The sequence below is a fragment of the Macrobrachium rosenbergii genome, chromosome 14 (assembly GCF_040412425.1).
Source record: "Macrobrachium rosenbergii isolate ZJJX-2024 chromosome 14, ASM4041242v1, whole genome shotgun sequence".
Taxonomy (NCBI): domain Eukaryota; kingdom Metazoa; phylum Arthropoda; class Malacostraca; order Decapoda; family Palaemonidae; genus Macrobrachium; species Macrobrachium rosenbergii.
In genome coordinates this window covers 9,174,499-9,187,153 of record NC_089754.1, presented here as the reverse complement: position 1 = coordinate 9,187,153, position 12,655 = coordinate 9,174,499, and the positions used below count along the sequence as shown (strand labels likewise).

At 40.0% G+C, this 12,655-nt stretch overlaps 1 protein-coding gene across 6 annotated transcripts in view; it reads left to right on the top strand.

The window, feature by feature from the left end:
- The window catches only part of LOC136845715 (uncharacterized), an 893,447-nt gene that overhangs the window by 844,685 nt on the left and 36,107 nt on the right, over positions 1-12,655 (top strand). The window lies entirely within an intron of this gene.

Below are 12,655 nucleotides of genomic sequence, written 5' to 3'. Positions count from 1 at the left end.
GTGGATGAAGAAGCAGTTTGTCCCACTACACTAAGAAAAGGGCTCTTTATAACTTGTGCTGTTGACAATCTGGACCATAATCCAAGTGCCACAACTGCACAAACATCCTTCCATGGGACAGGCATATCTTTGTTTCAGCATCCGAGCACTGATGAAAAGGGTGAGGACAGAAACTTGGCCCAAATCATCCAAAGTAAAAAAAAGTACCTTTTCTTTCTGAATGTTACACAAATGTACCTCCTGCTCATTTTAAACATAAGAATTCCCTCCCTTCATCCAGTGGAAGTGCAGGACACCAGCAGTTTGTACTTTCAAAAGCATCTTTCTCTTGAGTATGAATGGCTTGAGAGAGTCAGTCTGTCGGACAGGAGTGAAAATGCTGTGTCCATATCTTGGGCAGCACATCACGCTTCTCATTTGAAATAAGCTTGTCATCAATGTTGCCTCTTTTCCAAGAGGTAACTCATTCAGTTGCAATGATAAAACATGCCATGGATATTGCAAGAGCAACCACACAGTTTCTCAATCCTGGCCAAACCCCAGTTTTAGCAGTTGATCAGCCACTATTTGCAATTGCTAAGCAAATCCAATGGGATTGGCCATTGCAGTATGATGATATGAATTATTATGTTTGGAGGGCTGCATATAGAAATGGCAGCATTCAAAATTCTGGGTGATCTCTTGAAAGACAGTGGTTGGACTGGTGCTCTTGCAGAAGTAGAAATAGCTACTCCTGGAACAGCAGATTAGTTTATTTCTGCTTCACATTTGAAGAAGACATGTCTAGCCCACCAGGTGACAGCTTGCAGTTTATATCAGCTGTGCAAAGCTGCCTATATGGCATATATCCAGGAAGCAGAAGAAGAAACTGAGCTAAGCTGTGAAAGCTGGATCAGAAAACGAGAATCAGTGTCCCCAATTCTATTTTTGGAACTTTGTGCTTCAGCTAGAACTTCTAGTGTTTGTTTTCACCAGGTCATACCGAGAGTCTAATTTCCAATTGTACAAAGATGTGCTGCAGGAAATCATTTTTTTCTTCTTTGCCCTGGACCATGTACAGTACATTATACCAGGTGGCTTTCAATTCATTTGAAGGACATGGAGGCTCTCCAAAATGACACATTTGATGGATTTACAAAGGGAAATTTCACTGTCCGCAAAACCATTCAGCCTTTTTCCTCAATGGCTATAGACCAAGTACATGAGCAAATAATGCTCATATGAAAGGAGATGGGGGAGCCGTTGGCCTATTTGAAGATGAAGATGCTCTCAGAAGGTGGACAGTGGCTGGTCCTCAAGTAAGCCGCCTGATCGTTGAGTTTGAGACTAGAAGTGATGCTGATCCAAAATCTGAGGTTAAGCATCATGATGAAACTGAAACTGTGCAGAAAAGGTTTCTTGATATGGTTGAAAATCTGGCAAGAGTAATCAAAGAAATGGACAACCCTTTTGAGGAAGATTCAGTGGATCTGATTGTGCTAGACAGTCATGAAATTATGGAGAGCAAAGTTAGTGAATCCTTGAGATCTATGAAGGGCCTTGGACAGACACAATTCACAAACTTTATTGAGAGGCTCAAGACACCCAGCAAATTCTGTGAGCCAGTACACAAGAACAAAATTCTATTGTTCGGTCGCAAGATGTCTCCTACAGAATCCAAGGGCAAACAGTCACTGCAAACCATAAAGGATGATTGTAATCTGTTCTCACGCCTCTTCATATCATGCCAGAACAGACAGTGTGATTTAAACGAATTCTTTCAACATGAAAATCAAAATTGCCCACAATCACTGGCACAGAATGGACAGATGCATCGGGGCACCAAGTCACAGCTGCTGCCTCTACTAGAGCAGCATGCATCAGACATCCCTGACAAAGAGCCTACCACTGATGTTATCATAATGGATGGTGCAGCTCTTATAAATGTTCTGAGACCAACCAAGGGGTCTACATTTGAGTCTTATGCTAAAGAAGAAGTCCTATCCAAGATTCAGAAGTGCATACAGAAGTACAAGCAAATGCACATTGTATTTAATGTGTATAGGACAGACAGTATGAAAGCACAAACAAGACAAAAAAGAGGCACAGGAGTTCGCTGGAGAGTAATTAGCACAGCAAAAACTCCTGGCAATTTGGCCAGCTTCCTTAGGAATGACCACAACAAAACTGAACTATTTGCATATTTGGCAGACACAATCATTTCATCTCAAGCAGATGATACATCATGCATAATTGTCACTAAAGGGGATGCTGCACTTTGTAGCAAAGCTGAACAAGACACTGCTGACCTACAACGCTGCACTCACGAAGAGGCAGATACTAGAGACCTTTTACATGCTGCATAAGCTGCAAAGCATGACGATATCTCAAGTGCAATCATATGCAGTACAGACACTGATGTTGTCATCATAGCAGTATCTAGCATAGAAAAAACTGGTTTGGACAAACTATGGATTAAATTTGGTAGAGGAAAAGACATGAGGTGGATACCTATCCATGAAATTGCAGCAGCCGTGGGACCAAAAGCCTCAGCCCTTCCCTTTTTCCATGCATTTAGCAGGTGTGACACGGTGTCTGCCTTTCATGGAAAGAGGAAGAAGTCTGCATGGCAAACATGAACTGTGTTTCAGCGTGCCACACCCACCTTCACCAAACTAAGTTCAACACCAGCAGCTGTAGAAGATGAAGACCTGCAAATTATTGAAGAGTTCGTGGTGCTAATGTACAACAGAAGTAGTTTGTATAAAAATGTAAATGAGGCTAGACTTGATCTCTTTGCAAGAAAGCAAAGAGCTTATGATTGCATTCCCTCTACAAGGGCTGCTCTTAGAGAGCATTGCAAGAGAGCTGCCTTTCAAGCAGGGCACATTTGGTGCCAGTCTTTAGTATGTCATCCAGTTTTGCCCAGTCCAAGACACTGGGGATGGCAACAGATTGATGGCATCTGGTTTCTGTATTGGACAGATTTGCCAATAGTAGCAAAATCTTGCCAAGAACTGAATAAGTGTGGCTGCAAAAAGGAATGCCATGGCAGGTGCAAGTGCTACAAATCTTGACTTAGCTGCACAGTTCTCAGCAGCTGCACTTGCTAAAACTAATTGATACACAAAACATATTGGTTTCTCTCAGGAGATACATACTTTTTTATCTTTGATGGCCATTTTGGAAATATGGTGTTCATATGGTGGTCATATTGGAAAGATGGGTTCACTTTATCTCTTCATGACAGTAAGAATGCCAAAATACAAATTCTCAGTCATTATATGGACAGTATGCAACTTTTATAGGCTTATGAAATGAAAGTATTTGAAATATACAGCAAATTTGCTGCCATTTTGGAAAAATGTCAGCCATCTTGGAAATAGCCAAATATTGAGGTGGCTGGAGGTTGATTTTGATTTATGGGGATAATAAGAGTTCTCATGCCAAATCTGTTGCTTGTATCACCATTTGCACTTTTTTCCCATTATCCTGCTCCACTTGGTGCTTAGTAATTCACTTAACGGTAGGACACACAAACGGCGACTGAGAACCAACCCAGGGCCCCTACCCACCCGGAAGTACAGACGACACAACATGAAACATCTGAGCATCGGATTATAGGCCGCAATAAGACATCGAATTCTATTGCGTTAACTGGAAGTCACAGAATCGAAGACTATGACTTGGTTTAAGTAGGATTCGATACTAAATCTGAGAATAAATATGATGATGCTTATTCACAGCCATGTTGAGCAATTCTGGAGAGATCTGAACGCCTTCACAATGCAGGTTTCAAGTAGTCATTACCTACTTCGTTTTCTTTCTATCCGATTTTTTAAAAGCCTGGCTTCATTATACGTTAATAATTAAACACCTTTTGCATGATTATGATTAAATGTGTTGATGAAGACCCTTATTTGGTAGAAAACAACTCTCCCCCCACCCCACACTCCCCAAGCCTGTTGGCGATTCACTTTGAATATAATGATAAGAGTTACAGTGCACCACCTCATATGTTGCAACAGGTTATGTAAGTGGTTATATGAACATACAGTCAACCCATATCATCAAATAGAGTAAAGACTGGAACAAAAGAACTGAAAGTATATGCCGATACGAAATGCAATTACATAAAAACCAAATAAACACCTTCGCTACCTGGCTAGTTGCTACGTAACAGTGGAAGGTGAACTTCGTTGGCAGGTGGAGTTCTAACAGGTTAATTGAAGTCAGATTTTTCTCTATAATATATATATATATATATATATATATATATATATATATATATATATATATATATATATATATATATATATATATATATATATATGGTGGAATAAAACAAATGTGAAATGCATACGAGGCCATTTATTGACCAGAAACCATGTTTAAAATTTTGACAAGCCAAAAGAGTCCTTTGGGACTTCCGAGAGTTCTGAGAGAGAGAAAGAGAGAGAGAGAGAGAGAGAGAATCTAATGACCTATAATTAATTCACAGTAGCCGTGCATCTGATATCTAACCCCGTCTCCTACGATGTCCTGATTGGCCATTGATCAGCCGGTCACAGGGTTGGATTTTGGCGGAAATTTGTCTGAAGAACAAACGGATGATGACATCACATTTCGAAGATGATGGAAATGGCGGAAATTTTTTCCCCACGTATATTCACATGGCAAGATAGGAAAATAGCACTTGTTGAATGACATTTTTATACCAAAATTTTGTATTTGAGTTTTTTAACCATTTCTACATTTATGAATGGTCTACTGATAATGAATGACATTTGGAACTGGGCCATCACTCTCTGACTGCCTGGAGAGAGAAAGTGGCAGAAAACTTTGCGAGGCAGAAACTTTGTTGTCTGCGACCGATTTCCCAGATATACTAATCTTTAATGGGCCTTTATGAGACATCATTAACAATGGAATAAATTTACATGATGTCTCAAATTTGAACAGGTACTTTGCGAATAAGAAGATACTGAGTTTCAAATCATGCAGCGCTTGTGTGAATTCTAGTGAAATATCAGTCCAACTTCTCGGTTCATTTCGGTTCTGAGAAAAGTCACTTGTTAGCAATTGACAACGAAATCATATTGAGCATTTTTAGTAATGGAATTTAACTTGTATGAAATGTGTACCTTATCTTTTGAATACATTCAGTCTCTATCCTAAAGCAATATAGTCGGTCTATGATGGGATGAGAGAGATTCAAACAAGGCCATTAATTAGTGCTGTTGTTTTCTAGTGGTTGCTGCAACCGCGACGAAAAACTGCAGAGAAGTAGGAAGGCGAGAGTGAGAATAAGCAGTAAGATTTCCTGAAAGGGTCCTTTGAAAATAAACGTGGGTAAATTGAGAAGGTTCTGGTGTACATTAATTAATATGGCCTTGTTTGACTCTCGTGATCCTCATGCCGTCGTAGTCAGACTGTAGCTGCACTATAGCAAAGTCCACCGTGCTTTGCAGCCCACTGATTATGTCACGACCATTCCTTGAAGCTGATTGGTTGGCAGTGGTTTTGTAAAGTTGGTTAAGCTGTGGTTCTTTTCATCTTCATTTATTTTGCAATGGTTGTTTTACCAAACTAAAATAAGTTCTGCTGATTATCAAAAAGATACGTTATATTATCCCCTGAAATAAAATCATAATACACATCTCCATAAAAATGGTAAAAAAGCAGGAAAATATGAATGGAGTCAGGAGTATTCCGCGATGCTGCAATGTTGTGTTTCGTGCTATTGTTTAAATTGCATTGTTATTTTCCGTACATAAAATAAAAGTTTATGACAACAATATTTTCAATAATATTTCAGCTTTCCTTGTATAAATTAAAATTTGTTTGTACAAAAAAGTTGAAAATTTTACTCTTACTTGGCTACAGAAACGTAGGTTCAAGGGCCTATTCTGCTTTAACGGATCATAGACCTACTGTATACTAGACTTTATACCACTAGACTATGCAGGATGCTATGGATGCAACATAGTTACTTTTTACCTTTGCAAACTCGTGCTGCATAACTTGAATAACTGTTTTACATGCCTCTGGGATTATGTGCCCCAAGAAACGACTACTGGCGCTGAAGCGAAGTGCGGCCAGCAACCTCTCGTACAGCGATGCTGGTTGTCTCGTACAAGTGTGCTTTTTATTTCTAGAAGAGGGGAGACCATATATAATTCTATGTCGGTCTGCTCGTCCATTCTCCGGTAATTAAACCAGTCACGAGGGTAAAGTTTCATTTCATTAAATAAATAAGCATGAGATCATTCATTTCTCTACTCCAGCTATGAACTTTATCACATACACAATTGTTCGGTGCATTAGTATAATTACTATAAGGACCTCATTCAAACTGTATGGTATGTAATGGAGTATTTATTCAGGAAAAGTTACAAGCTTTCTTGGACAAACAGTCCACATTATCAAGAACGAGTGAATGAGATCCTTTTTAGTAATTTATATATATATATATATATATATATATATATATATATATATATATATATATATATATATATATATATATATATATATATATATATATATATATATATATATATTTATTGCATCCTTCTCCTGTAATTTTCAAACTAATTTATCATGCATTTCGCTTTCCTGTAATTTTCAAACTAATTTATCGCTTTATTTTCAATAAACGTTCAATAAACTCCTCCAAGAACTCATCTGCCGATGTAGCTGCCATGTTTATCTTTCAGCATCTAGTTGAAACTGAAGTAAATCTTGAGATCACGCCATAGATGTGGAGGCTTCCGGCCACATGAACTAAAGCGAAAGCCACGAACCTGGCAATGGCAGGTTGCGAGCTGGTTGGAGAGGCTGATGCATTCCGCCCACTTTTGGTCGGAGGAGAATATCATTGACAGTGAGGTTTACTTCCAGTTCAGACGACTGGATCCGGCAATCGTAACGTCTCTGGGGATTTTAAGAGGGCCTGACAGCTGCTGATTTCCTTGAGGAGACAGGCCACCATCCAAATAGTGGGCAAAAATCCAGTTTCGATGACAGAAGCAATGTTGCCTATGCCTCGAACTGGTATACCCAACCTTAAGTGAGCCTGACAGCTGCTGATTTCCTTAATGAGATAGGCCACCATCCAAAAAGTAGGCAGAAATCCAGTTTCGATGACAGAGGCAATGTTGCCTATGCCTCGAACTGGTATACCCAACCTTAAGTGAGCCTGACAGCTGCTGATTTCCTTAAGGAGACAGGCCGCCATGCAAAAGGTGGGCAGAAATTCAGTTTCGATGATAGAGGCAAAGTTGCCTATGCCTCAGACTGGTATACCCAACCTTAAGTGAGCCTGACAGCTGCTGATTTCCTTAAGGAGACAGGCCACCATCCAGGAAGGGAAGTGAGTTTTGGGTTTCTTTCTCAACAGTAAATTTAATATTATGGTGTTGGCTATTTAAATGTTCTAAAAAAGTGTCAACTTGATGACCATGTTTAAAGAGGGCGAAAGTGTCGTCAATGTAACGTTTGTAAAAGAGTGGGCGGGAATCAGAGGGACAACTATCGATGGCCTGCTCCTGCAGGGAGTTCATGAAGATGTTGGCGAAGGTCGGTCCCAGAGGACTGACCATCGACATCCCCTCTATCTCTCTGAATAGGGTATCGTCAAATATAAAGGCAGTGTCCAGCACAGCCAATTCTAAAAGAGATTTGAATTGAGTTTTGTTAAACTGATTAAAAAGGGTGTTGTGGTTGAAGAGAACAAGGTTCTCAGAGACAAGACTGCTGAACCAGCAGATATATATGGAATACTCCAGAGCAAGGTGGCTGAAAGAAAACCAGAAGAAATCGAGTTCAGAAAAGTAACAGGAAGGTTGAAACTGGCGGAAGATAGCTTGGAGTCAGGCACAAGCAGGAGAGGACGCAGGTAGAAATTCTTCATCAGCGACAAGTACTGGAGGCACAAACTGACTGCTGTATTGGGATAGAAGATTTTCGGACTGCACTTGTTTTCCTGGGAATTGTAATAAAGGACAATGATAATTTGTTTGTTGGATTGTCGTGTAAAGGAGCTGGGAATGTGAAGAAATGAAGAGGACGAAGAGGAAGAATGTGAAGAAGAAACAAACAGGAGAAACAACCAAGACTGAAGGATTTTGACTAGTTGCGAGTTGATGCTGCTGCATTGTGTTCTGGAGGCGTTGCGATCTTCTTGGTCCATACGATTGGGTTGGCTTTGGGATGGGTGTTGGCTGCTGTATCCCCCACCACCACCCCCAAGCTATCAGCCAATGGGAGGCCCCCCACCTCCCAAGCACCCATCCTCCAGCCAACCTCATCGACTGGGCCAAGGTGATCACAACGACCCTCGGAATGTGACGGAACTGCACCAACAAATGGCCAGTCAGAATTCTGGCTGCAAGAAAAAGCTATTATATTAAAAAATTCTACCCTTACAGAATGTCTTCTCCTTAATAATAATAATGACAATAATATTTGAAGGTAACAGACCCTTTCTCAAGCATTTCTTGTTAAAGAGAATGAAATGGATTTTATGCATGGTCTTCTCAATTCTTTTTATTACTTTCTTTTCATCAGGGCTGATAATTGCTAATAACTGGCCGATGTTCATGGCCTATCTCCTTCAGGAAATCAGCAGCTGTCAGGCCCGCTTAAGGTTGGGTATACCAGTCTGAGACATAGGCAACTTTGCCTCTGTCATCAAAACTGGATTTCTGCCCACTTTCTGGATGGTGGCCTGTCTCCTTAGGAGATCAGTAGCTGTTAGGGCCACTTAAGGTTGGGAATACCTGTTTGAGACATAGGCAACTTTGCGTCTGTCATCAAAACTGGATTTATGCCCACCTTTTGGATGGTGGCCTGTCTCCTTAAGGAGATCAGTAGCTGTCAGGGCCACTTAAGGCTGGGTATACCAGTTTGAGGCATAGGCAACTTTGCATCTGTCATCAAAACTGGATTTCTGCTCACCTTTTGGATGGTGGCCTGACTCCTTAAGGAAATCATCAGCTGTCAGGCTCACTTAAGGTTGGGTATACCAGCTCGAGGCATAGGCAACTTTGCCTCTGTCATCAAAACTGGATTTCTGCCCACCTTTTGGATGATGGCCTGTCTCCTTAAGGAAATCAACAGCTGTCAGGCTCACTTAAGGATGGGTATACCAGTTTGAGATACAGGCAACTTTGCGTCTGTCATCGGAACTGGGTTTCTGCCCACCTTTTGCATTGTGGCCTGTCTCCTTAAGGAAATCAGCAGCTGTCAGGCTCACTTAAGGATGGGTATACCAGTTTGAGACATAGGCAACTTTGCCTCTGTCATCGAAACTGGATTTCTACCCACCTTTTGGATGGTGGCCTATCTCGTTAAAGAAATCAGCAGCTGTCAGGCTCGCTTAAGGTTGGGTATACCAGTTCGAGACATAGGCAACTTTGCCTCTGTCATCAAAACTGGATTTCTGCCAACCTTTTGGATGGTGGCCTGTCACCTTAAGGAAATCAGCAGTTGTCAGGCTCACTTAAGGATGGGTGTAACATTTCGAGACATAGGCAACTATGCCTCTGTCATCGAAACTAGATTTCTGCCCACCTTTTGGATGGTGGCCTGTCTCCTTAAGGAAATCAGCAGCTGTCAGGCTCACTTAAGGTTGAGTATACCAGTTCGAGACATAGGCAACTTTGCCTCTCATCGAAACTGGATTTCTGCCCATCTTTTGCATGGTGGCCTGTTTCCTTAAGGAAATCAGCAGCTGTCAAACCCACTTAAGGTTGGGTATACCAGTTCGAGACATAGGTAACTTTGCCTCTTTCATTGAAACTGGATTTTTGCCCGCCTTTTGGATGGTGACCTATCTCCCTAAGGATATCAACAGCTGTCAGGCCCACTTAAGGTTGGGTATACCAGTTCGAGGCATAGGCAATGTTGCCTGTCATCAAAACTGGATTTCTGCCCACTTTTTGGATGGTGGCTTGTCTCATTAAGGAAATCAGCAGTTGTCAGACTCACTTAAGGTTGGGTATACCAGTTCGAGGCATAGGCAACATTGCCTTTGTAATCAAAACTGGATTTCTGCCCACTTTTTGGATGGTGGCCTATCTCCTTAAGGAAATCAGCAGCTGTCAGGCCCACGTAAAGTCCCCAGAGACGTTATGATCGCCGGGTCCGGTCGTCTGAACCGGAAGTAAACCTCACTGTCTTTGGTGTTCTCCTCCGACCAAAAGTGGGTGGAGTCCATCGGCCTCTCTGACCAGCTTGCAACCTGCCGTTGCCAGGTTCGTGGCTTCCGTTTTAGTTCATGTGGCTGGAAGCCTCCACATCTATGACGTGATCTCAAGATTTGCTTCAGTTCAACTAGATACTGAAAGGGAAACATGGCAGCTACGTCGGCAGATGAGTTCTTGGAGGAGTTTATTGAATGTAGTAGGAAAGCGAAATAAAGCTTATGATAAATTAGTTTGAAAATAACAGGAGAAGGATGCAATATATATATATATATATATATATATATATATATATATATATATATATATATGTGTATGTGTGTGTGGAATTTCCAAATGGATCTCATTCACCCATACTTGATAATGTGGACTGTTTGTCCAAGAAAGCTTGTAACTTTTTCTGAATAAATATTCCATCAGATACCATCTAGTTTGAATGAGGTCCTTTTAGTAATTCTACTAATGCACAGAAGAATTGTGTATGTGATAAAGTTAATTTATTTATGTATAGTTGGAGTAGAGAAATGAATGATCTCATTCTTATTTATTTAATGAATTGAAACTTTGCCCTGGTGACTGGTTTATTTACCGGAGAATGGACGAGTAGACCGACATAGAATTATTATATATGGTCTCCCCTCTTCTAGAAATAAAAAGCACGCTTGTACAAGGCAACCAATATCACTGTACGAGAAGTTGCTGGCCACACTTCGCTTCGGCGCCACTAGTCGTTTCTTGGGGCACATAATCCCAGAGACAGGTAAAGCAATTATTCTATTCAAGTTATGCAACACGAGTTTGCAAAGGTAAAAAGTAACTGTTGCATCCATAGCATCCTGCATAGTCTAGTGGTATATAGTCTAGTATACAGTAGGTCTATGATTCGTTAAAGCAGAATAGACCCTTGAACCTACGTTTCTGTAGCCAAGTAAGAGTAAAATTTTCAACTTTTTTGTACAAAAAAATTTTAATTTATACAAGGAAAATTGAAATATTATTGAAAATATTATTGTCATAAACTTTTATTTTATGTACAGAAAATAACAATGCAATTTAAACAATAGCACAAAACACAACATTACAGCATCGCGGAACACTCCTAACTCCATTCATATTTTCCGGTTTTTATACCATTTTTAGGGAGATGTGTATTATGATTTTATTTCAGGGGATAATATAACGCTTCTTTTTGATAATCAGCAGAACTTATTTTAGTTCGGTAAAACAACCATTGCAAAATAAATGAAGATGAAAAGAACTACAGATTAACCAACTTTTTAAAACCATTGCCAACTAAGCAGCTTCAATTTAACGAATGGTCGTGACGTAATCAGTGGGCGGGGCTTAGCTGCAAAGCACGGTGGCCTTTGCTATAGTGCAGCTACGGTATAGTCTTACTACGACGGCATGAGAATCATGAGATTCGAACAAGGTTATATTAATTAATGTACACCAGAACATCCTCAATTTATCCACGTTTATTTTCAAAGGACCCTTTCAAGAAATCTTACTGCGTATTCTCACTCTCGCCTTCCTACTTCTCTGCAGTTTTTCGTAGCGGCTGTAGCAATCACTAGAAAACATCAGCTCTAATGGCCTTGTTCGAATCTCTCTCATCCCATCGTAGACAGACCATATTTCTTTAGGATAGACACTGAATGTATTCAAAAGATAAGATACACATTTCATCCAAGCTAAGTTCCATTACTAATATTGTGTTCGTACAAAGGGAAAAATGCTCGATATGATATGGTTGCCAATCGCTAACGAGTGCCTTTACTCAGAACCAAAATGAACCGAGAAGTTGAAGTGATATTTCACTAGAATTCACACAAGCGCTGCACAATTTGAAACTCAATATCTTCTTATTCGCAAAGTACCTGTTCAAATTTGAGACATCACGTAAATTTATTCCATTGTTAATGATGTCTCATAAAGGCCCATTAAAGGTTAGTCGCAGACAACAGAGTTTCCGCCTCGCCAAGTTTTCCGCCACTCTCTCTCTCTCCAGGCAGTCAGAGAGTGATGGCCCAGTTCCAAATGTAATTCATTATCAGTAAACCATTTATAGATGTAGAAATGGTTAAAAAGCTCATATACAAAATTTTGGTATAAAGATGTCATTCTACAAGTGTTATTTTAATTTCCGCCATTTCCTTCATCTTCGAAATGTGACGTCATCATCCGTTTCTTGGACGAATTTCCGCCAAAATCCAGCCCTCTCTCTCTCTCCCTCTGTCAGAACTCTCGGAAAACTCAAAGGACTCTTTCGGCTTGTCAAAATTTTAAACATTGTTTCGGGTCAATAAATGGCCTCATATGCGTTTCATATTTGTTTTATTCCCCATATATATATATATATATATATATATATATATATATATATATATATATATATATATATATATATATATATATATATATATATATATATATTATAGATTTAAAATTCTGAAAAAACTTCAATT